This window comes from Triturus cristatus, chromosome 3_2 (genome assembly GCF_964204655.1).
Source record: "Triturus cristatus chromosome 3_2, aTriCri1.1, whole genome shotgun sequence".
In the NCBI taxonomy this organism is placed as follows: Eukaryota; Metazoa; Chordata; class Amphibia; order Caudata; family Salamandridae; genus Triturus; species Triturus cristatus.
This window is the reverse complement of record NC_140584.1, coordinates 1220938185-1220963779: the sequence shown is the minus strand read 5'-3', so window position 1 is coordinate 1220963779 and position 25595 is coordinate 1220938185. Positions and strand designations below refer to the sequence as shown.

General features: G+C 49.2%; 1 protein-coding gene across 2 annotated transcripts in view; it reads right to left on the bottom strand.

Annotated features, from left to right (window-relative positions):
• LOC146859506 (tripartite motif-containing protein 10-like) overlaps positions 1 to 23333 on the bottom strand; it is a 357986-nt gene extending 334653 nt beyond the window's left edge. Inside the window, exon 1 of one of the 2 annotated variants that reach the window (XM_085650217.1) lies at positions 23287 to 23333. The gene's annotated coding sequence lies outside the window, so the exon portion shown is untranslated. The remainder of the gene's footprint in view (positions 1 to 23286) is intronic. The other variant, XM_085650216.1, reaches the window with a different exon arrangement.
• Between the last annotated feature and the right edge of the window lie 2262 nt (positions 23334 to 25595).

Genomic DNA, 25595 nt, shown 5'->3' with positions numbered 1-25595 from the left:
TTCCATAGGAAACCATTGACTGTTTTTCTGTGAAATTTCTTCTGTCGATTTTTTCAAACTACAAATATTCTTTAAAAATCGTACTAACTGTGAAAACGTAATTACTTACCTGCCTTAGATAGATGTCCCAGTGCTGAACCTAGGAGCCCAGCACTGGATTACAAAAGTAACAAGAACATACTTTACCTGTAACTTTTCTTCCATAGGAAACCATTGACTGTTTTTCTGTGAAATTTCTTCTGTCGATTTTGCAAACTTATAAATATTCGTTAAAAATCGCCTCTATGACCTAAACGCATTCTCTCCACTGCTTACAGGTGGTACACTAGGGCTGGATCCAGGATCCAACACTGAACTAGAAAAAGTAACAATAACCACCGGCTAAGTGAATTTCCTCCCGTAGGATAACATTGGTGATTTTATTAGAGAAATGTTTCTACGTGTTAACTTTTAAAATACCAAAATATTGCCTAAAAATCACAACAGTAACTAAATCGTATTTACTCACCTGTTTCCAAGAACTGTCCCAGGACTGAATCTAGGATCCAGTCCTGGAGTTAGAAAAGTAATCCTAAAAGTAATCAATTGCATTTAACTTGAAATTCCCATTGAGCGCCATGTATTATTGTGTTTTGAACTTGTGTTGCCTATTGCAACAAACTGTAACTATTGCATTCAAAAGTCAATTGCCTATTGCAAAGTATTTAACTAAAGCATCTCATTCTGAGAAAGTATATTTTGATACCTATTGTTGGTTCTAAAATAAAACAACCAAGTATTTTTATATACAAACCATTGGCCTCGAGTTCATTTATTGAGTGTGTGAGACCATTTGCTGACTGAGTGTGTACAACAAATGCTTTACACTGTCCTCTGATACTGCCTTACTGCTCGACCAAGCTACCACTTTAGAAAGTAAGGTTATATCTAACTTTACCCTCTGCCAAACCTCTGGGGACTGTGGACTCTGTGCACACTGTACCTATTTGGGAACAGTATATACAGAGCCACTTTCCTACACTGTCGGTTCCACAGCATCGGTTATGTGCATCACTCACATTTATGTGGACGTTAGGGAGGCAATGTTAGACAGGAGGATGCTGTGCAGCTGCATCTGTCTGCACTGTGCATCACTCACAGTACAGTCCTAAGAAAGTCGATGCCAAATATCAGAGATCTGTGCAACAGAAACCTGTGGTCGCTCAGGTCTGTGCCACACCCTCTGTCTCTTCTATACATGTCTCAGGTCTGTGCAAACTTGAGAGAGTCAGTGTTGGGAAGGAGGGAGTTGGGCTCCAACACTTGTCTGTTCCCCACATCACTCAGGTCTATGAAGATCTGAGAAAAGCAATGTCAACCAGCAGGGATCTGTAGCACAACACCCGTCTGACCCTTGGGCCGCTCACATTTTTGCAGACCTAGGGTAGACCAAAGAGGAGAGTTTTATGCTTTATCGTAGCTGCTCTCCATCCCCTGCACCACTTCGGTTAGTGTCAGAAGTAGTGGCAGCACTTGTTTAAACTAAAGGCCCATACATGTCTCAAAGAGTTGTGGGTAGCAGAGAAGGTCCTCAGAGGAGACACCACAAGGAGAGTTGTGGGAAGCTGTGAGGTTTGTCAGAGAAAAGACCACAAAGAGAGAGTTGTGAGAAGCTGTAAGGGTACTCAGAGAAAACACCACAAGAAGATTTGTGAGAAGCAGTGTAGGTTTGTCAGAGAAAACACCAAAAAGAGAGCTGTGGGAAGCTGTGAAGGTTTGTCAGAGGAGACGCCACAAGGACAGTTGTGGGTAGCTGTGAAGTTTTTCAGAAGAGACACCACAAAAAGAGTTGTGTGAAGCTGTGACGGTCAAGAGAGGAGATTCCACAAGAAGAGTTGTTGGAAGCTGTAAGGGTCCTCATAGGAGACACCACAAAGAGAATTGTGGGAAGCTGTGAGGGTACTCTGAGAAAACACAACAAGGAGAGTTTTGGGAAGCTGCGAGGTTTGTCAGAGAAAACACCACAAAGAGAGTTGTGGGAAGCTGTGAGGGTACTCAGAGAAAACACCACAAGGAGAGTTGTGGGAAGCTGTGAGGGTAATCAAAGAAAACACCACAAGGAGAGTTGTAGAAAGCTGTGAGGTTATTTAGAGAAAACACAACAGGGAGAGATGTGGAAAGCTCTAAGGGTACTCAGAGAAAACACCACAAGAGGAGTTGTGGGAATCTGTGAAGGTTTTGTCAGAGGAGACACCACAAGGAGAGTTGTGTGAAGCTGTGAAGTTTTTCAGAAGAGACACCATAAGGAGAGTTGTGGGAAGCTGTGAAGGTTGTCGGAAAAGAAATCACAAGGAGAGTTGTTGGAAGCTGTAAGGGTCCACATAGGAGACACCACAAAGAGAATTGTGGGAAGCTGTGAGGGTACTCTGAGAAAACACAACAAGGAGAGTTGTAGGAAGCTGTGAGGGTCCTCATAGGAAACACCACAAGGAGAGTTGTGGGAAGCTGTGAGGGTACTCATAGGAAACACCACAAGGAGCGTTGTAGAAAGCTGTGAGGTTACTTAGAGAAAACACAACAGGGAGAGATGTGGGAAGCTCTAAGGGTACTCAGAGAAAACACCACAAGAGGAGTTGTGGGAATTTGTGAAGGTTTTCAGAAGAGGCACCACAAGAAGAGTTGTGGGAATCTGTGAAGGTCCTCAGACGAGATGCTATAAGGCAAGTTTCTCACTTCCACATGTACCCTTGTGGAGTACAAATGTCATAATTCAATGAAAGGGTAACAATCGCCAATGAATAATTTCTCACTTTACGACAAAAAAAGGATTATGCTTGTGAAAAAATGTGTAATTCTTTTATTACTCTTTCACAGCTGTTCAAAATAAATCATGAATATCTGCCTTAATAAGCCAGTATATACTACCGAAAAACAGAGGAACATATTTACGAGGAAGTGGTGGAGCCCAGCGTTGGCCTCCTTGGCAAAATGCTGTGCTCCACCACTTTTGAAGCAAAGGGCTGCACTGTATTTACAAGAATAAGGCACAGCCCTGCGTTCCCCCCTGCGCTGGCACTAATTTAGCTGCCTAGCACCAGCGCAAACACCCATGCACCATAGTGCAAGGGTGCCTGTGTTGGAGGGGAAGATTGTTTATATGCAGGAAGATGTCCCTTCCTGCACATAAACAATCTGACATTGCGTTTTGTAACTTCTATGTGTGTTGCTTAATACACCACACATAGAAGTTACAAAACGTCATTTGTTTTAATGATTGTTTATGTGCAGGAAGGGTCACCTTCCTGCACATTAACAATCAATCGAATTTTGCTGTTTCTGTGTGTGCTGCACAATGCATCATACATGGAAACAGCAAAAACGAGGAGAAATTAAATCAGGATTTCTCTGGTCTTAATTTTGGATAAGCCCCATGTTTATGCCAGGCTTGTAAATATGGGGCATTGTCTAAATCAACGGGTGTTGCGGTGGAACGCTCACAACTCCCATTGCCCACCCCTTTCACGCTAAGTATAGCGTGAAAGGGTGCCTTATTTACAAGGTAGCATTAAGCCACTTTGAGTGGCTTATCACTGCCTTGTAAATGAAGTGAACCCCTATCGATACTACAATGTCAGAAAAAGTGACATTGTGGTGGCGATAGGGGCTTGTAAAGAATTGCAGCTTCACCATTGCCTGCAAACATATTGTAAAAGTATACCGTTAGGGGCATATTTATGAGTGGTGTATGCGCGACGCAAGCCCAAAATGCAATTTATCAAGCCAAGCAATTACGCGGCCCTATGTGGCTTCGTGAATGCATAGAAACGCAATGCAGTGCGAATCCCTGTGTTGCCTCACTGTGCACAGGGGGGGCGTTCCATTAGTGTTCCCATGCAGCAACTATGGATTTTGACTTATTCCCAGATTTACCAAAAGTGGAAGGCCTTGGTATGAACCAAAATACAATGCCTTCCCAGGTGAAGTGTAACAAAGAGAAACATCTTTATTTCTCCTCATTTCTTTCTCTTTCATTGTGCTTGACCTGGCATATTTTGGCTTGTTTCCCCTGTCTTTTTGCTTTCTGATCTCCCGGTTCTGACTCTGTTTGTGCTGGTTTGGTGTCTCTGTGCGCTTTCTCACTGCTGTTCAGTGTTAAAGTGCAAGTGCTCCTCTTGTAAATTGTGTTATGGTATGTTATGTTATGTTATGTTAGCAGGAATTTCTATAACGCACGTTCACCGAGAGGTTTCATGGCGCTTGCTTTGGGCCGTGTCAAGGCAGAGACGGATTACGCATGAGCCTGCTCAAACAGCCATGTCTTGAGCATTTTACTGAACCCCAGGAGGTTGTCGCAGGACCAGATCACTAGTGGAAGGGAGTTCCAAAATTTAGGGGGGGAGATAAGAGAACCTACACCCTCCCTGGCGTTTGAGATGGAAGGCAGGGGTAGTTAGCAGCTGGAGGTGGGCTGAACGCAGGTTGCGGGGAGGGAAATGCCTTGATATCATACAGCTGAGGAACTTAGGGCTCTGACAATGCAAGGCCTTAAGGATTAGGCACCCTGTCTTGAAGGCTGCACTTTGGGCAATAGGGAGCCAGTGAAGTTTTGATAATAAAGGTCTGGCAGATTGCCATTTCGGTTGTTTGTAAAATTAGTCTTGCAGCTTAGTTTTGCACCAGCTGGAGATGTTTAAGTAGATATAATGGCAGGCCGAGGTAGGCAGAGTTAGAAAAATCAAGATGAGAGAGTCCCAGGGCAATCACTACCTGTATGAGAGCGGAGTGGGTAAGCAGGTGGGCGATCTTCCTGATTTTTCACAGCTGGAAGAAGCAGGTAGAGACCACACTGCCCCTACTTGGCCTCTAAGTGAGAGATCAGCATTTATGGTAACCCCTGGGCTTTTTACAGAGAGGGACGGGTTGGGCAGAGGTCCCAGTTCAGACGGCCAGTAATGTGGGCCCCAAAAGATCTGGCCTTTCCCGGGCAGGACTAGTTTGGTCTTGCCCGGATTAAGTTTAAGATGGTTGAGGTCCATCCAATGCTGGATGTGGAGCATGGTGGCTTGGAATTCCAGTACTGAGTCAGGGGAGTTATCAATAGTAAAAACAAGCTTGAGGTTTTCAGCGTAATTGAATGTGGTTACCTTCCTGTTCCTTAGAGAGTGAATCAATGGCAGGAGGAGGTAAGATTGAATAGGTGGGGAGACAGCGACGATCCTTGTGGGACCCCACACGTAGTGGCGATCTTGGGGGCAGTGAAAGGGGCAAGGCGTACTGCTTGGGCTTGGCCCTCAAGGAAGGACTTGATCCAGTAGAAGGCGGAACCCAGTATGCCGGCCTGTTTGACACGGTCCAACAGGATTTTATGGTCGACAGTGTCAAAAGCGGCTGACAGATCCAGAAGCACCAAGGCCTGAGGGATGCCCTTGTCCGCATTTGCTCGTAGGACGTACAGAACTGCGAGTATTTCTGTCTCAGTGGAGTGAGAAGCCTATTTGGTGAGGCTTTAGGTGTTCTGAGTGTTCAATGAAGTTGGATAAACACCTGGCGACATGAGCCTCTAGGATCTTGGCCAAGAAGCGGAGCAGGGAGATGGGGCGATAGTTAGATGGATTCAGGGGGTCAGCCCCAGGTTTCTTTAGGAGAGGGACCACTATCGCATTCATGAATGCGCTAGGGACCTTACCCTGCAAGAGGGACTCATTTAAGAAGGGCAGCACGGTATGTGGCTGAGCAGAAAGGGTGTCCTTTAGGTTGTGGGGGGGGGGGGGGGGGCAGCAGTCTCTGGGGGAGCCTGATTTGACTCGGGCCAGCAAGTCTAAAAAGGCCTGTGGGCATATGGCAGGGAAGTGGTCTATGGTGGATGTATTGGTTATCATGGTGTCGGGGGGCTCCGTGTGTCTGGAAGTGGAGATGCTCGAGATTTTATACATGAAAAGTCGTTCAGGGAATTGCATAGATCTTGGGTAGGAGTCTGTTTATGGAGAATTCTCTCAGCATTACATAGGTCGTTGACTATCGTAAAGATTTCCTTCAACTTGTTATGAGAGCTCAGGATTCTGGCAGATAAATAGGCGGCCTTGGCTGCCGTTATGGCATTTTTATACTCTTTGCGAACCTTTGAGTACTGGAGTTTTTCTTCGAGGGAGTATCTTAGTCTCCATCTCCTTTCTTTTTGGTGGAGCGCAAGTTTTTGCTTTTTTAGCTCAACAGAAAACCATTTCTGAGCGTCGGCTCGGCAAGCACGGTTAAGTTTCGTAAGCGGGGCATGTGTGTTGCATGCGGCTAATAGCCAGGCAGAAATGTTCTCTTCCATGGAGTTCATATCGAAGTTAAGGGCGGGCACTGAGCTGGGCAAGGTGTCAATGAATTCCTGTTTATTGAGAGCCCTCCATTTACTTATCATGCCACCCTCAGCCGTGGGGGTCTTAATGTTGAGGGGGATCGTTGCTGTGAATTTTATTAAATGGTGATCTGAACATATGCATGGTAGGATTGAGGGCAAATTTGGTCCAGCGTGTGCCCTTTGATATGGGTGGCAGAGGATATGTGCTGGGTAAAGTTAAGGTTGGAGAGTAACTCAGATAATTCTGCGGCGTGCGGCCCACCGAAGGGGTCGTTAAACCAATAGTTCAGTGTGAGAAGTTGGCCTGGTATATGCTGTTCACTAGTTCTAGTGACCACCTTGTACCATGCCAAGCAACCCTTATGGTGTGGTTGTAAGTCAACCTTTTCGGACTAGCTGCCCTAGTGGTAGCGTAGGCTAAGCAGTCTTTGAGGCTAAACTCGTGAAGCGTGTTAAGCAAGCTGTTTTACCAATAGCAACCCCCTTTTATACCAATGAAAGGACACCACACAGGTATATATTCAAAATATATATGTATTTATTTCTCAAAGTAACCCCTAGTCTCTTTATGAGCACAGGAGCACAAATCGTCAAACAAGATTATCACAGAATACACAGAAGTTGCACTTTATATGGATAGGCCCTGGTGGCCACTCGAACCATATACTAAAATAGTGGTATAAGTACCACGAACAGAAAAGGGAAAAGGCCTAGGGCCTCTAGAATCGCTGGGCCTACAAGGAGCTAACGTCAGTTAGTGACCAGGAGGTCCACGGGTGGCGTGTGCAGAGCAAATAGTCACACGCGTGCTCCCATAGGTTTCAATGGGTGCGTAAAAAGTACAAAGTTACTGCAAAAGGAATCTTCCGGATGACCTAGGAACTTAAGATTTGGAACACAGGCACTAGAGATGTAATACTACACTTGGGCACAGGAGTGCCAGCTTTACCTCACCCACAGGAAGCGGGTGCATAGGCCTCGAAGTGCGTCGGGTTTCTTCTATCGGTTCCGTGGGGCCTGTAGACAAAAGTGCTGCAGGCGGTCGGTCGGGAAGAGATGCAGTGGATCCAAGAGTGGATCGGAGATGTTGAAGACCTGTAAGCAGAGGGGACAGTGTTCACAGTCACTAGCCAGTGACCGGCGTGGCACCAGGTGGGTACCAGGCGATGTCGGGTGCAAACAGGAAGGAAGGTGTAGCTTGACTCTGCAGCCACGTGGTCCCTGAAGGTCGACGACGTCCAGGAGTCGAGTCACGAGCTGTCCCACGCCGGCTCTCGCTGTCGGCGGTGTCGGCGACTCGATCGAAGCAAACAAGCCTTGGCAAAAGCAATTGTTGTGGGCAAGGAGTTTAAGCTGATGGTTCTGACCAGCAAGGTCAGAGGAACTGCTCCTTTGGAGGGGAGCAAGGGCCAGTCTGGAGCAACCAGACCAGCGGTGTTTGTCGTAGATTTCGTCGCCAAGATGGCCACTAGCCAGCGGGCCAGCAACCGGTTAGGCGCGTCGAGTGGCAAAATGCAGAAGGGCCCCACGCAGATCGTGGAGATGCTGGAGGGCTCACCTTTGGTGCAGATGCTGCTCGAGGGTTGGGCTTCTCAGGACCCACAGCACAACTTGGAGGGAGCCTCGGTTGTTGCACTGGTCAGCTTGTCGTAGTCGTTTCAAGATGGCTGGCTCCACGTGTCTCGGTGCCTCCACGGGTCTCCTCTTTGCAGGGACTGTGGATCGGGCGGTGAGAGGTCTGGAGGTCCAGGTCTTGTCAGTCTCTGGGCTCGGGCTCCGGCGGGAGGCGGCGGCAAAGCAGACGTTGATTCGCTGGATGGTGCTTGCGTTAGCAAGGTGGTCACTCCCTGACCACAGGGGAGATTGGCTTCAGTCCTCTGTGCAGCAGAGCGTCGAAGTTCCCGTCTTCTTCTTAGTTTTAAGTTGATTCCAGGATGTCTGAAGTCTTAGGACACAGCTCCTACCTTTAAGCGGATTCTAGGGGCCGGACTACCTGCTAGGTCCCTCCCTATGGGTGGGACCAGGAAGGGGGGTGGTTACACCCCCAATCCTTTGTCCAGCTCGCCCCAGGCCCGGGACTGGTGTGCCCCAGGACCGGTTTGAACTGGCATATGCACCAAGGCTCCTTGTGAGCCACAGGCATGTCTGGTTTCTTTCAAGCCCTACCTGACCAATACACAAAATCCTGTCTGGGGTGGTGCACGCACCTCCCCTGGCAGGAAACCCTTTGTCCACACCTCCCAAGCTGGAAGGACTCCCAGCAGCAGGAGGGCAGACTTGTGTCTGTGGTGGCAGCATCCATTTTGTGGAGCTGAGGCTATGTCTGATTTTACCCGGGTTGCAGGTACTGTACATGTCGTGTCCCTCTAGAAGGGTGGAATGCTAACCCCGTCGCCAGAATTGGCGAGGGGTTAGTATTCCAATTCGTATGACACCTTACTCGACATGTTTTGATAAAGCCAAACCAAAGATAGCATTTAACCGCGAGGTTCATAATGCACTTAAGAGTATATGGTATGACGATATCTGGAAACAGTAGAAGGAAGTGGTTCCGACCACTGCAGACAGGCTCAGCTCATGCCAGAGCACCATCTCACATGGAACCAAGCACTCTGCCTTCAGGATTGTTAAGGCCTGCCATAGGAGTGACTTATAGGTTACCAGGTGTCCCATTTAGGTTAGGTATAGGTATACTACACCTAAGTAAGAGGTGATTACACCAACTTACCCCAGCTGAGTGATCAGCCAGTTGTGTCAAATTGTTAGGCCAAGCCTGGGGTGGCACAATACATGCTTCAGCCCTTGGCAGGCCTTGGGTACACCAATGCCCTGGGTACCTAGTGTACACTGGTACAGGGGCTGACAGGGTGATCCAACCAATTGGGTATGTACCTAGGGTACATGGAGTCCATTTTAAAGAGAGAACAGCCAGGCTGAGATCCTGAATAGCAGGATCTCAGGCCAACTAAGTCGAAAAACCAGCTAGACACTAGGCAAAAATTTGGGGGTAACCATAGTCAGATACCCACCTTCCTACATTCAGGATGCCTATAAGTAGTATTTTAGCATAGTTTGTGACCAAATTAGCCATTTGTTCACTCAGAGAGAGAGGGAATGCGGGCATATGATGTGGGCACCTATAGACAAGAACACAGATAAGAGATCCAGAACTGGATTCTAGTTGAATGATAGCGGCTACTCCGCCACCAGTTTTTCGTGGAAGCCGATTTGCATGTAGTATGTAATAGTCCTGAGGTAGAGCTGCAAGTATGTCCGGGGTGGAATCGTGATTTAGCCAGGTTTCCGTGACTAGAAAAACGTCTGGTTTTTCTGACATGAGCAACAAAAAGATGTCCAACTGGTGTTTAACCAAGGAGCGGGTGTTGAGATAGAAAATACGTAGGGCGGCGTGTTTTACTTTGGTAGGGCCAAGAGCTTGAGAACGGTAAGAAGAGGGGAGTGGTAGATCAACATGGGATCTCCATGGTTGAGAGATGCCATTAATGCAGATGCGCTTGTGGGTAGAGGGATCAAGGGGGAAGCCCGGCTGGGCCATTATTCTAAGTTCCTCAAAGGAGTATTTAATAAGCTGGCCATGGTTCATGGCCCCTGAGCCCGTCGGGGCGCGGACGGGCGCAGACGGGCTTGCCTTTGGTGCGCCTTCAAAACGCTGCCAGCGCACCCGTGCTGCGCTGTGCATTTATGCCCAGGCCACGCCTCTGACTCCTCCCCCTCCCGGTGAGATTGGATGAAGCCGAGGGGTGGTGCCGAGCAGAGCGTAAGGGGTCTGCCCGCTAATGTGGAGATGCAATTTCAATTTAAAAAATAAAATGATACAATTCTAACAGTTAAAAAGAGTTTTTACAGTGAAGCGCAAGCAGCAGTGGTCCGCGCGGCAATCACACAACTTAAACTGCCTGCTCCCACGCTGCGGCGTGCATTTATGCTCAGACCCCGCCTCTGACTCCTCCCCCTCCCGGCGAGATTGGCTGAAGCCAAGGGGTGGTACCGAGCAGAGCATAAGGGGTCCGACCGCTTATGTGGAGATGCAATTTCTATTTTAAAAATAGAATGATACAATTCTAACAGTTAAAATGGGTTTTTACAGCGAAGCGCAAGCAGCAGCGGTCTGCGCGGCAATCACACAACTCAAATTGCCTGCTACCTTCCCAGCGGCGTGCATTTATGCCCAGGTCCCACCTCTGACTCCTTCCCCTCCCACAAGATTGGCTGAAGCCGAGGGGTGGTGCCGAGCAGAGCGTAAGGGGTCCGCCCGCTAATGTGGAGATGCAAGTTCAATTTTAACAAGCATTTGCAATGCAATAGGTCTCGCATTATAAAAGTGTGAGCAGTTGGCATTGTTAATAATAATGCAACACTAGCTATTGGCATTGTAAATGATAATGCCATTTATTTATGTGTTTTGTTTTATAAAATAGATTAAAAAGGCATTGTCATGAACAATGTCAATAGCTGAAACTTTTGCAAATGCGAGACCTATTGCATTGCAAATGCTTGTTTCAGTACAGCAGGCTTTTTTAAAAGTTTTAGTCACTACTCAAAATGAAATCCATTTTATCAGCATTGCCTGTGCTTCTTTATGTTTAATGCCCTAAATGAAACACAATGTTCTAAGCAGATTGCTAAACAGCATCTCCAGCCCCGATCACAATGTCTCACTTCATGTTGGACAGTGGGCATCCTGTTTTTATGCAGTGCCAAGACGGGGTGAACTAATGCACAGACTGAGGTCTGTCAGCCTCCGAGGCTCATAGCATTCCTTGCAACAGTCCGCGGTGTCAAGGTATTGCCATGTGTACAGCACACACTCTGCTACAACGAGGGGTTTCAAAGTTGGGGGTGACTTCACAAACTTTCCCAAGGTGTTCATCGTGTTTGGTGACAGCGTATTTATGCTGACAGCCAGAAAACTGTTTGTGGTTGTGTGTGTGGCTGTGTGTGGGTGTGGGTGTTGTTGTGATTGTGTGTGTAGTTGTGTGTGTGTTGTGGTTGCGTGTGTATTTGTGGTTGTGTGTGGATGTGCGTTTCTGTTATTGTGTGTGCTTGTGTGTGGTTGTGTGTGTGGTTCTGTGTGTGTGGTTCTGTGTGTGTGGTTCTGTGTTATTGTGGTTGTGTGTGTGGTTGTGTGTGTGTGTTATTGTGTGTGGTTGTGTGTGTGTGTTATTGTGTGTGGTTGTGTGTGTGTGTTTGTGTGTGTGGTTGTGTGTGGGTGTGTGTGGTTGTGGTCGTGTGTGGTTGTGTGTGGTTGTGGTTGTGTTTGTGGTTTTGTGTTTGTGGTTGTGTGTGTGGTTGTGTATTTGTGTTATTGGGTGTGTGTGTGTGGTTGTGTGTTTGTGTTATTGTGGTTGTGTGTTTGTGTTATTGTGGTTGTGTGTGTGGTTGTGTGTGTGTGTGTGTGGTTGTGGTTGTGTGTGTGTGGTTGTGTGGTTGTGTGTGTGTGGTTGTGTGGTTGTGTGTGTGTGGTTGTGTGTGTGGTTGTGGTTGGTTGTGTGTTGTGGTTGTGTGTGTTGTGGTCGGGTGTGTGTTTGTGTGTTTGTGTGTGTGATTATGTGGGTGTTATTGTGTGTGTGGTTTTGTGTGTGTGGCTGTGGGGTGTGTGTGTGTGTGTGTGGTGGTGTGTGTGTGTGGTTGTATGTGGTTGTGTGTGTTTGTGAGTGGTTGTGTTTGTGGTTTTGTGTGTGGTTCTGTGTGTGCGTGTGGTTGTGTGCTGTTGTGGTTGTGTGTGTAGTTGTGGTTGTGTGTGTGGTTGTGTGTTTGTGTTATTGTGTGTGTGTGTGCTTGTGGTTGTGTGTGTGGGTGTGGGTGTGGGGGGTGTGTGTTGTGGTTGTGTGTGTGTTTGTGTTATTGTGTGTGTGGTTATGTGTTTGTGTTATTGTGTGTGTGTTTGTGTGGTGGGGTTTGTGTGTGTGTATGGTTTTGTGTGTGTGTGTGGTTGTGGGTGTGTGGTTGTGGGGTTTGTGTGTGTGGTTGTGGGGTTTGTGTGTGGTTGTGTGGTTGTGTGTGGTTGTGTGGTTGTGGGTGGTTGTGGGTGTTTGTGGTTGTGTGTCTGAGTGGTTGTGTGTGGTTGGTTGTGTGTTGTGGTTGTGTGTGTTGTGGTTGTGTGTGGTTGTGTGTGTGTTATTGTGTGTGTGGTTATGTGTTTGTGTTATTGTGTGTGTGGTTGTGTGGTGGGGTTTGTGTGTTTGTATGGTTGTGTGTGTGTGTGATTGTGTGTGTGGTTGTATGTGTGTGATTGTGTGTGTATGTGGTTGTGTGTGTGTGGTTGTGGTTGTGGTTGTGTTTGTGGTTTTGTGTTTGTTTGTGGTTTTGTGTGTAGTTCTGTGTGTGTGTGGTTGTGTGTTGTGGTTGTGTGTGGTTGTGTGTGTGCTTGTGTGTGTGCTTGTGTGTGTGTTTGTCTGTGTGTGTGGGGTGTGTGTGTGTGGGGTGTGTGTGTGTATGTGTGTGGGTGTGTGTGTGTGGTTGTGTGTGGTTGTGTGTGTGTGGTTGTGTGGTTGTGTGGGCTTGTGGGTGTGTGTGTGTGTGTGTGTGCAATCATAATCATAACACAATGGCACAGACTTTAGTTTCATTAGACATGAGGAACCGTACATAAGAGATGAAGAATTGTTATCGGTAACTGACCCACTAAGCCTCCAGTCAAGTAATAGTGGTCATGAACGTTATAAATTAAAAACAACGAAAGGGAAAAATTAACAATCTCATCACTCACCCACTTGAGGGTCTCAGAAGGAGCCTAGATCCCGCTTGGACTCAGAATCTCTCAGGTGCAACAAAGCCCCTTTGGTACAGAAAGATAGGGTGGATAACCCTGGCTCAGTGGTTAACAACGAAAAGTCCACCTTTGACACACCAGTCATGAACTTACAGATACAGAACTGGTGGTCGGTCATTGACACCACACTAACAACCATGGGCTAGGTGGCAATGGTGCATGCTGACTAAATGGACTCTCAGATTGTAATATTACAGTCCCTGGCAAAGAACGTGAAGAAGATAGAATCGCGACTGGATAATCTAAATTCTTTCATAATGAACGCCCAGTTACAGACTGACAAGGAGCGGTGTTATTGCTCACTTCTCCTCGAAAAAATCTCTGCATTCCCTGAAATAAATGTCGAATATTCTCAGAGAATATAAAGCAAGTAACATACATCATAACAGCAATGAAAGGCCCCTTGTACGAAACACCCAGCTCAGTGATGAAGCATTCCCCGTTCCTCATCAAAAAGTTGACCAAATACGGTTTTTAGTGTCAGTTCCCCCGGGGCACAAGCAGGCATCCACTTCTGTCAGGACAGCTGATCGCAGCAAAAAAGACAGAAGTGGATGCCTGCTTGTGCCCCGGGGGGACTGACCAAAAAAAAAAACACACAAAGGGAAACAAGGGATATCCAAGGATAAATATGAAGGAATCCCCAAATGGGTGGTGACGCGGATGTCAAAAACCACGCACAATAATGGAGGTGGACAAAGAGGGTGAGAGCCGTTCTCCGTCTGAAGCAGACAGCTCTGATGCTGGAGAGGACGAAGCGCATGAGCCCCGCAGACACTGCGCAGACTCCGCGTACATTGAGACACATCACTGACTGAAGCAACCATTCCCACACTTGCTGCTGGGTAAAGCGCCAAAAAGAGGCCTAAAAGAACGATGGGCCTCAAAGGGAGAATTGAGTTCACAAGACAGAATGACCACATACAGAGGATCGAGCCCGATAATCTGACTACTGTCAAGAAGAGGCTCAAGGTGGGATAGACGCTGGTATGTATGCCAGTTAGAATGACACCTAGCAGAAGACCAAAGTCCACCCGAAGACAGACCTCCGACTCCGAGGGATGTGCAGCCTTTACACAACTCACGATCCCAATAATGAGTTACAGCACATTGAGCGATCATGGCATAGAGAACCGGATAGAGCTTGAACACAGCATTCATGGTGGGACTTTACAGCGCAGAGGTGAAAGGTGCGGGCGGGGCTTCCAGAGAGAGTCGGACAGCTTGGAAAACAAACGTTTGTTTGCAGCCAAATGAAACCACTGTGTTGCATCCTTGTTATCAGCTGGCTAAATGTTTTAGGGCTCAGGGTGTATGTGCATAATGCTTTGTTTCCTGTTCCTGCGGTGTTGGGAAGGGGGGGGCCTTTCACCCCAGAATGTGTGTGTTCGCCACTGCCTTCTTAGACAGCCTCTGGCCCTAAGGTTACAAAAACAAGATAAGCCCGGCGGAGCGTGGCGCGCACGCGCATTCCAGGCGGGGGAGCGGAGAGCAGGGCTGCATTGTATAACAAGCACGCACTGAAGTTGACGAGGAGGGAGGGGGAGTGGGGGCAGGCACAGTGGTGCGGCCGCAGCTGACGGGAAGGGGAGAAGGGAGGAGGGAGTGTGAGCAGCAGCTGTGCACATGCACGCCAATGTGCACTCAAGGTTTAGGCCAGCCAAAATGGTGGGTAGCACTTTGAAAATCCCACATATAAAATGTCTCTTCGAGCCTTTGGCTCGCGAGACCTAAAAATACAATGATACAATTCTAACAGTTAAAAAGGTTTTTTACAGCGAAGCGCAAGCAGCAGCGGTCCGCACGGCAATCACACAACTCAAATTACCCGCTCCCGCGCTGCGGCGTGCATTTATGCCCAGGCCCTGCCTCTGACTCCTCCCCCTCCCAGCGAGATTGGCTGAAGAGGATGGGTGGTGCCAATCAGAGCGTAAGGGGTCCACCCGCTAATGTGGAGATGCAATTTTTATTTTAAAAATACAATGATACAATTCTAACAGTTAAAAGTTGTGTTACGGATTGGTGTTTCAATGATTGGCATATTTGATTTACTAGCAAGTCCCTAGTACAGTGCACTGAGAGTGTCAGGGCCTGTAAATCCAATGCTACTAGTGGGCCTGCAGCACTTATTGTGCCACCTACAGAAGTAGTCCGGTAAACTGCAATGTCGACCTTGCAAGTGCACCCACTTGCAAGGCCCTAATCATTCCCTTTTAATTCATTTAAAGTCAACCCTAAGGTAGACCCAAGGTACCCCTGTGGGCAAGGTGCATTGTATGTAAGAAGTGGGCCATGTACTGGCGTGTGTGACATGTCCTGATGGTGCAAGGCTATCTGTCCCATAGGAAGGAATGGGAGTTTTACTTATACCATCTTATAAGCATAACTTCCCATTGGGACAAGATAAGGAAATGGAGTATAGAATGCCTGGACTCAAAATGTAAAAAAACATCCTTTAGTTAAGATGATTTTTATGTTTTGTGTTTGAAAATACCACTTTTAGAAAGTAGATATTTTCTTACTTAGCCATCCTGTGTGCCTCTGCTGGGTTTGTGGATTGACTGGCTTTGGGGTGACATGGGCTGGGGATGTGCATACTCTACAGACAGCCACTGGGGGGGGTTGAGGTGTGTCCTGCCTTTCCTGGATGAGTCAGGGCTGGGCTAAATAGATCTGGGCTGCGTTTACAGTAGTGGGAGGAGAGTCCCTTGCACCTGAATGGGCCTAGTCTGCTTTAGACAATGCTGTCTCCACCTCCTGCCAGGAAGCTGGGCCAGAGAGGACCAAACTGGTTTGGACTAAGCGCAGACACTCTCTGCCTGAGAGAACAAAGGAATTTTGAGTACAAATATTGGGGCCCAGACCCCAGAACTTTAGAAATCACTGGAATAAAGGAACCTGCCGAGAAGAAGAGCTGGAAGAGCTGCCAGGAGGAGTGCTGCCCCTTTGCTGTGTTGTTGCTTTGTTGGGTTGTCCTGCAGTTGTTGCTTCTGCCTTGGGCAGTGAAAGCAATGGAATGAATTTCCTTTACTTGTGCTGAGTATCTCCAAGGGCTTGAAGACTGCAATGACTTCACCAACCTCTGGCCTCTGGGTACCGCTTCTGGAACCGCTGTTTCATTTACCACAGAGTAGGGATAAGCAACCGGCTTCGTCACCGACTCCATCGCTGACTCAGTGTCCTGAAGGCACCGCAGAGGGCACCGCCGCATCTCACACCACAACCCTGGTCTCACCGCCACCGACAACTGCTGTTACTGAGCTGCTGCTTGCACTGTGACCTATGGGCACCGCACACCACGCCGCCTCTCTTTACTTTGCCACCCTGGTTTTACCGATGTCATCACTGCCTGCTGACTTTGACACCTGTGATCGCATTGTGGTTGGGGGCACTGTTCATAAGTTTCATGACACACGGCCTTGTCCCACACAGCAGTCTGGGCTGACTGACACGAGCTCCAGCTAATCAGCTTTGTTACCTGCACCACAACCTACCAGCACCGCATCGAGCACTGCCTCACACTGTAAGCCTTGGTCTCACCGATGCCATCTAGATGATCTTGACCGAGCTGCTGCCTGCACCTTATAGTGAGGGCATTGCACCCTGCACTGCTCCCATTTTGCAACGCAACCACGACGGTAGCCTCGACCAGCTTGCACCAACGTGTCAGCCGCAACGAAAAAGGTACTTTTCACGAGTCTGTCAACACTTTGGCTGGCCCATCCCGACGCGGTCGGCTGGAACTGTTAGACTCTGTTGTTTTCAGCATCCGGGTAGCCCCCTACACATACTCAAAAGAACTGTGTTTTAGAGATATTTCTGCAATTTTAAGGATATCTTGCAAAGTATATATTTAAATCTGTCCCATAAGGAAAGAATGGGAGTTTTACTTATACCATCTTATAAGCATAACTTTCAATTGGGACAAGACATGGAAATGGGGATTAGTATGCCTGGACTCAGAATGTAACAATACATCTTTTAGCAAAAATGATTTTTATGTTCTGTGTTTGAAAATACCACTTTTAGAAAGTAGGTATGTTCTTGCTTAGCTATCCTGTGTGCCACTGCTGGGTTTATGGATTTACTGTCTGGCTTCGGAGTGCCAGGGGCTGGGGATGTCCAGTGCTCCTGAGAGTCTGGATGAGTCAGGGCTGGGCTGAATAGAACTGAGCTGCATTTGGAGTAGTGGGAGGAGATTCCCTTGCACCTGAATGGGCCTGGTATGCTTTGGACAATGCTGTCTCCATCTCCTGCTGGGAAGCTAGGCCAGACAGGGCCAAACTCATTTGGACTGAGCAAAGACACTCTCTGCCTGAGAGAACAAAGGCATTTTGAGTATAAATATTGGGGCCCAGACCGCAGAACTTTAGAACTCGCTGGAATCAAGGAACCTGCCAAGAAGAAGAGCTGGAAGAGCTGCCAGGAGACGTACTGCCCCTTTGCTGTGTTGTTGCTTTGCTGGGTTGGCCTGCAGTTGCTGCTTCTGCCTTGGGCAGTGGAAAGACGGGACTGAACTTTCTTTACTTGTGCTGAGTATCTCCAAGGGCCTGAACTGAGCTGGCCTCCTGTTGTGAAGTCTCAGGGACTGCAAAGACTTCAACAACCTCTGGGTACCTCTTCTGGAACTGCTGTTTCAGTTGCCACAGAGCAGGGAAAAGCATACGACTCCGTTGCTGGCTCCGTGTCTTGAAGGCACCGCCGCATCTCACACCACAACCCTGGTCGTACCGCCTTGTCCCACACAGCAGTCTGGGGTAAGTGACGCCAACTCCCTCTAACCATCTCTCTTGCCTGCACCGTAACCTGCCAGCACCGCATTGAGCACCGCCTCACCTCACACCATAAGCCTTGGTCTCACCGATGCTGTCTGGACGATCGTCGCCGAGCCGCTGCCCGCACCGCATCTTGAGGACAACTGCGCCCTGCACTGCTTCCATTTTGCAACACAACTGCAACTGTTGCCACAACCGGCTAGCACCAACGGGTCAGTCGCAATGAGAAAGGTACTTTTCATGAGTCTGCCGACACTTTAACTGGCCAGTCCCGACACGGCCGGCTGGAACTGTTAGACTCAGATATTTTTAGCATCGTGGTATCCCCGGACGGAGCTACCGACTCGTAAGATCTGTGGGACCTATTCACAGAACGGGAAACAACCTTTACAACGCAGTCATTACATCGCTTTACCTTTACATAGCAGTCATTACATCGCAACATCCTTAACATCGCATGTCATTACAACGCAGCCATTACATCGCATGTCATTATAACGCATGTAATTACAACGCATGTCACTACAACGCAGGAATTACATTGCAAGTCATTACAACGCATACCATTACAACGCATAGTACCCTTACACTATCCAACACTTACCCTACTGTTGCACTCACTGGATTTAGAATAGTTATTTTTACCCCTACACTATCCAACACTTACCCTACTGTTGCACTCACTGGAGTTAGAATAGTAAGTTTTACCCCTACACTATCCAACACTTACCATAAATGCAATGTAATGGTATGCATTGTAATGGTATGCGTTGTAAAGGTATAATGTGATGTAATTGAATGCTTTGTAAAGATAGTTTCTTAAAATGCGATGTAATGGCATGCGATGTAAAAGAATGCGTTGTAAAGGATGTTGGGATGTAAAAACTGAGGTGTAAAGGCATGGGTTGTAAATGTATTCGTTGTAACATCAAACATTCTCACAGAACTAATCTGAGATAAAATCCTAAACTTACTACTTCTGGTATTCACAGAAGGCATTTAGTAGTAGTAAAGTTAAGACTCCTAACATTACTACTGCTTAACTGAGACAAAATCCTAACTTTATGACTTTTGGTATTCACAAATGCATTTAGTAGTAGTAAAGTTAAGAGTTCTAGCTTTACTACTACTAAATGCCTTCTGTGAATACCAAAAGTAGCAAGGTTTGGATTTTATCTCAGATTAGTTCTGTGAATCGGCCCCTGTGTTTTTGAGATATTTCTGCAATTTTAAAGATATCTTGCAAAGTATATATATTTAAGTACTGTATGTTGGATTCTTATCATTTTGGTCTTGTTTTGGATATATAAAAATATTGGATATTTCTCTAAACTGATGTGGTGTCCTTTTGTAGTATTTTCACTGTATTACTGTTGGTTATGTGCAAATGCTTCACACACTGCTACGCCTGGCTGCTTGTGCAAAGCTACCAAAGGGGTGAGCAGGAGTTATCTTAGGAGTGTAACTCTTATCCTGACTAGAAGGAAGTTTCCCTACTTGCCAAAGGTGCAAATCATTGCCAACTGGAGACCCCCATTTCTAACACTGTGTGTGCTGCATTCTCACAGAAACAGGGAAATAACCTAGGGGATTGTTTGTGCGCAGGAAGAAGGCCCTTCCTGCACAATAACAAACCTCCTTGACATTCAGGTACCCTTGTACCATGCTGCAAGCGTGCCTGCGTTGGTGCTAGGAAGCCAAAATGGAAAAAGCCAGGAATGTGCAGGCTTCTTTTCAATACGACACATTCCTGACGTTTCCCTGTCATGCAGCACAGCAAGGGGACTTACTGCGCGGCAGGGCTCTGCCATAAATATGGCCCTTACTCAACTTAACTCCACATGTATGTTCCTTGACGAGTCTATATATGTACAAGAAACGTAGACGTGGACTTAAGAATACTAAACTAAACCCGCCCGTCTATACTTATCTTCCTACAATGTTACTTTAGAAGCACAGGGCCTCGTTCATGAGGCCATACTGGCTCTTTTGCGCCGCTGGAACATCACGTTTTCGCTGTTCCGGTGGCGCAATGTGCCACTCGTATATTTAGAAGGCCATGTATAGCTTCGTTTTGGCCTCATAAATATGTGCTCCTTTCATGCAGAAAACTGTGTGAAAGGGGCGGTCCATGGGTGTTGCTGGGGACGTTCCCAGCAACATCCATGGATTTTTGACACAGACCCAGATTTACAAGAACTTATAAGTCTGAGGCAGAGCTAAAAGTTTACGCCTCCCTAGGGGAGGTGTAAGGGAGGCGCAATGGGGAGAACTACCTTTATTTCTCCTTGTTTTTCCTCTTTCTATGGGTGCTGCATTCTGCAGCACACATAGGGCCTTATTTATGAGCCCCTGCGTAACTTTTGCGCTGTGGTTACGTCACTTTTTGTGAAGCAGCGGCGGCGTAAAATATGCACCATGTTGCGCCATATTTACGAAGTGACGCAACTAGGCAGATGCGTCACTTTGTAAACCCCTGCGCTAAATTATACCTGCGTCAGGTATAATGTATGCAGGGAGGGCGTTCCCCCGCAAGAAAGGGTCGTATGAGATTTCACTGTGCTGCTTCTAGGACACCAGTGCGTCAAAACCTTACGCCTCATGGCAGGTGTAAGGGTGGCGCAGGCCCTTTCATATGGGGCTTGCCCCCATGTGAAAGGACGCATTGCTGGAGTTGCGTCTGCGCCGCATGAAAACAGCGATGTGTCACTTTTCATTGCGCCCTCCTCGCCACATGATGGATGCGTCATGTTTACCGTATGATGCATCATGTCGCAAGAATGACAGATACGTCAGTTTTACTGACGTATCTCTTGGCGCAAAAATGGTGCATTTGCTGGAATTGTGGCGGAAGAGTGACGCAACTCCAGCAATGCGGGGGAGGGCTATGGATATAGCACTGCGTCACCCTTATGCCTGCTGTGAGGCAGGCATAAGGTTTTGACGCACGTTATATCTGATGCAGGTATAATGTAGTGCCGGGGTTTACAAAGTGACGCTTCTAAGCGGTAAATATGGCCTCAAAGGGGGCATGTTTTACGCCCCTAATACATCACAAAAAGTGACGCAACGGCGGCGCAAAACTGTCGCAAAGCCTCATAAATAAGGCCACAGGGGCAGGTTTACAAGCCGCTTCCGCCACTTTTGTGTCACTTTTCCCTTGTTAAGAATGACGCAAAAGTGGTGCGGGGGGCTTGTAAATCCGCCCCACAATATGTGCTCGAGATTCTGACGCAGACGCGCAACTGGAGCAGGACACGGAAAGGCAGCGACAAAGGTGTCATGAGAGCCCCTTTATCTGAGATTTTAATGAAATGCGATAGAATAAAGGCCCTTGGTGAACAAGCGCATGGAAAGAGCTTTGCCAAGCCTTGCTGTGCCACCCGCCCGTGCCCTGCCCATGCCCTTGCTGCTGCCCTGACAGATGCCAAAGTCCAAGAAGGATGGAGAGGAGGCCGTTTATTGATGCGAGGTGGGAGGGGCGGAGCAAGGGCCAATAAGGTGGAAACAAAGGGCCCTGGCTCTGCAGGCACGTGAGGCCGCACCTCACAGGAAGCACGTGAGGGCTGCAGGGCACGTAAGGGCAGCAGGGCACGTGAGGCCGCACCTCAGAGGAACCCCTTAAGATCTGCAGGGCACGTGAGTCCGAACCTCACAGGAAGCACATGAGGGCTGCAGGCACGTGAGGCCGCACCTCACAGGAAGCACGTGAGGGCTGCAGGGCACGTAAGGGCAGCAGGCACGGGCGGCAGCAGGGCACGTGAGGCCGCACCTCACAGGAAGCACGTGAGGGCTGCAGGGCACGTAAGGGCAGCAGGCACGGGGGCAGCAGGGCACGTGAGGCCGCACCTCACAGGAAGCACGTGAGGGCTGCAGGGCACGTAAGGGCAGCAGGGCACGTGAGGACGCACCTCAGAGGAACCCCTTAAGATCTGCAGGGCACGTGAGTCCGAACCTCACAGGAAGCACATGAGGGCTGCAGGCACGTGATGCCGCACCTCACAAGAAGCACGTGAGGGCTGCAGGGCACGTAAGGGCAGCAGGCACGGGCTGGCAGCAGGGCATGTGCGGCCGCACCTCACAGGAAGCACGTGAGGGCTGCAGGGCACGTAAGGGCAGCAGGCACGGGGGCAGCAGGGCACGTGAGGCCGCACTTCACAGGAAGCACGTGAGGGCTGCAGGGCACGTAAGGGCAGCTGGCACGGGCGGCAGCAGGGCACGTGAGGCCGCACCTCACAGGAAGCACGTGAGGGCTGCAGGGCAGGTGAGGCCGCACCTCACAGGAAGCACGTGAGGGCTGCAGGCACGTGGGGGCAGCAGGGCACGTGAGGCCGCACCTCACAGGAAGCAAAGCCCAACCAGGTAACGTGTCCACGTCATATCGACGCATCGAGGTGATATTCCCAGCACCGTCCCTTCACGTGCAGCACGTGAGTGAGGGTTTTATCACTTTAATAATTGTTTATCATTGGTTTGACTTTTGATCCCACAATCCCTAGGCCATCCCCACGCACCGGTCCTTTGTGTGCCACGCGTTGGTGACGTCACTAGCAGCATGGGATGACATCACATGAGCCAGAGAGACATATTACATCGTTGCAGTATGAGACACCCCAAGGTCCCAAAGCACTGCAGCGGGCCCCTGATGCTGCACTCACTGGTGCTCTGGGGGCCACAGAGCCCCTCGGAGTCTTCAACATCCATAGGAGGCGGTTCAAACCGGTTTATCCTGTGGGCCACTCGTGATACCGCAAAGAGCCATCTACACCAATCACATTCGACAACACTGCAAGTCCGTGGCGTGACACTGGATGATGGGGCCCCCTGCAGGATGAGATGGGGGACCCCGGCGTCCAACAGATCGCACCAGTATTCAGTGATTATTAACGTTTGGGACCCCTACACTGCAGGGGCCTGCTTGGTAAAGTAGAGCGGCTTTCACGTGCGTTTAACTCTTTCTTAATCGCTGCCATCCCCGGGGAGGTGGGGCGCAAGTGGGGAGGTGGGGCGCAAGTGAGGTGGGGCGCAAGTGGGGAGGTGGGGCGCAAGTGGGGAGGTGGGGCGCAAGTGGGGAGGTGGGGCGCAAGTGGGGTTGGGCGCAAGTGGGGTGGTGGGGCGCAAGCGTGGGGGCTGAAGCTTCTGTTTCTGGGGTCCGATGTAACCCGCCCATGGACTACGACTGACTCCCAGCACTGCAAACCCTTCCAGCCTCCCAGGGAACACCCGACGCCCGGTTCGGCTCGTTCGGCTGTGGAAAAGGGCCCCTCCAAGCCAAAATCACCCCCGCGGGGCCCACCTTACGCCCTCGTTGGAAGTACGAAAATAAAAACGAATTTTACTGCAGTCCTTTTGGGCTCCCGTTTCTAAAAACAGATTTAGACGATCGACCCTACCTTGCAGGAGCAGCCGGAGCTCAGGAGAAGCAGGAAGTGACCCGGGGCCGGTTCAATAAGTGACACATTAAACACCAACAGCAGCTCAATCCTGCGACGAGCAAGAGGGGTGGGAAGGAAACGCTGGAATGGATCCCCCCTCTGAGATCACCACCCTGGTCAAACAGACCCTGCGGTGGATCACTGCCCTGGGGTGGATCATAGCCCTGGAGTGGATCGCTGCCCTGGAGAGGGGGATCGCTGCCCTGGGGACCGTCACCCCCCTGTGATGGATCATAGCCCTGGGGTGGATTGCTGCCCTGGGGAGGGTCACCCCCTGGGATGGATCTTAGCCCTGGGGTGGATAACTGACCTTGGTTGGATTACAGTCCTGTTATAGATCACCTCCATGGAGTGAATCACGGCCTTTGGATGGATTACAATTCTGGGGTGGATCAACGGCCTGGGGTGGATCACCCCCCTGAGATGGATCAGAGCCCTGGGGTGGATCACAGCCCTGGTGTGGATCACCGCTATGGAGTGAATCACAGCCCAGGGGTGGATCAACGCCCTGGTGTGGATCGCAGCCGTAGGGTGAATTGCCATGTTGGTGTGGATCACAGGCCTGTTGTGGATGACAGCACTGGGCTGGCTGACAACTCTGGGGAAAATGCAGTGAATAGGGAGGTTCAAATTCAAAGTGGATCATAGTGATAGAGTGGATCACTTCTTTGGCGTGGATCATGGCCCTGGTGTGGATCACAGCATTAGGGGAGATAACTGCCCTGGAGTGGATTACAGCTTTGGTGCAGACCACAGCCATGGGATTATCACTGCTATAGGGTGGACCATATGCCTGGCTGGATCACAACATTGGGTGGATCTCATCCCTGGAAGGAAGCATAGCCCTGCAGTGGATCCCCACGCCTGGAAACTTCAGAGCCTTGGGTTTGGTCACTCCATTGGGGTGGTTACCAGCCCAGTGGAGGATCAATCCTAGTGCTGTATTACATATGGGTGGATCACAACCCTCAGGTAGATCACAGCTCTGAAGTTGGATCACCATTTTGGAGTAGATCACAGGCTTCAGAGTGTGTAACAGCTTGAGGTGGATGACACCTCTTGGGTGGGTCACACCCCTGGAGAGGATCACAACCTCAGAGTGTGTAACAGCTTAAGTTGGATCACGACTCTTGGGAGGATCACACCCTCTGGGTGGCTCACACCCCTGGAGAGGATCACAGCCTCAGAGTGTGTAAAGCTTAAGTTGGACCACACCCCTTGGGTGGATCACACCCCTGGAGAGGATCACAGTCTCAGAGTGTGTAACAGCTTGAGGTGGATCACAACTCCTGGGTGGATCACACCCCTGGAGATGTTCACAGCCTCACAGTGTGTAAAGCTTAAGTTGGATCACACCCTCTGGGTGGATCACAACCATGGAGATGATCACAGCCTCATAGTGTTTAACAGCTTAAGTTGGATCACACCCCTCAGGTAGATCACAGCTCTAAAGATGGATCACCATTCTGCAGTAGATCACAGCCTCAGAGTGTGTAACAGCTTAAGTTGGATCACACCCTCTGGGTGGATCACACCCCTGGAGAGGATCACAGCCTCAGAGTGTGTAACAGCTTGAGGTGGATCACAACTCTTGGGTGGATCACACCCCTGGATATGATCACAGCCTCAGAGTGTGTAAAGCTTAAGTTGGATCACACCCTCGGGGTGGATCACACCCCTGTAGAGGATCACAGCCTCAGAGTGTGTAACAGCTTAAGTTGGATCACACCCTCTGGGTGGATCACACCCCTGGAGAGGATCACAGCCTCAGAATGTGTAACAGTGTGAGGTGGATCATACCCTTTGGGTGGATCACACACCTGGAGAGGATCACAGCCTCAAAGTGTGTAACAGCTTGAGGTGGATCACAGCTTTTGGGTGGATCACAACTCTTGGGTGGATCACACCCCCTGTGTGGATCACACCCCTGAAGAGGGTCACTGCCTCAGAGTGTGTAACAGCTTGAGGTGGATCACACCCCCTGGGTGGGTCACACCCCTGAAGAGGGTCACAGCCTCAGAGTGTGTTACAGCTTGAGGTGGATCACAACTCTTGGGTGGATCACACCTCTGGAGAGGATCACAGCCTCAGAGTGTGTAACAGCTTGAGGTGGAACACAACTCTTGGGTGAATCACACCTCTTCGGTGGATCACACCCCCTGTGTGGATCACACCCCTGGAGAAGATCACAGCTTCAGAGTGTGTAACAGCTTGAGGTGGATCACACCCCCTGGGTGGATCACACCCCTGGAGAGGATCACAGCCTC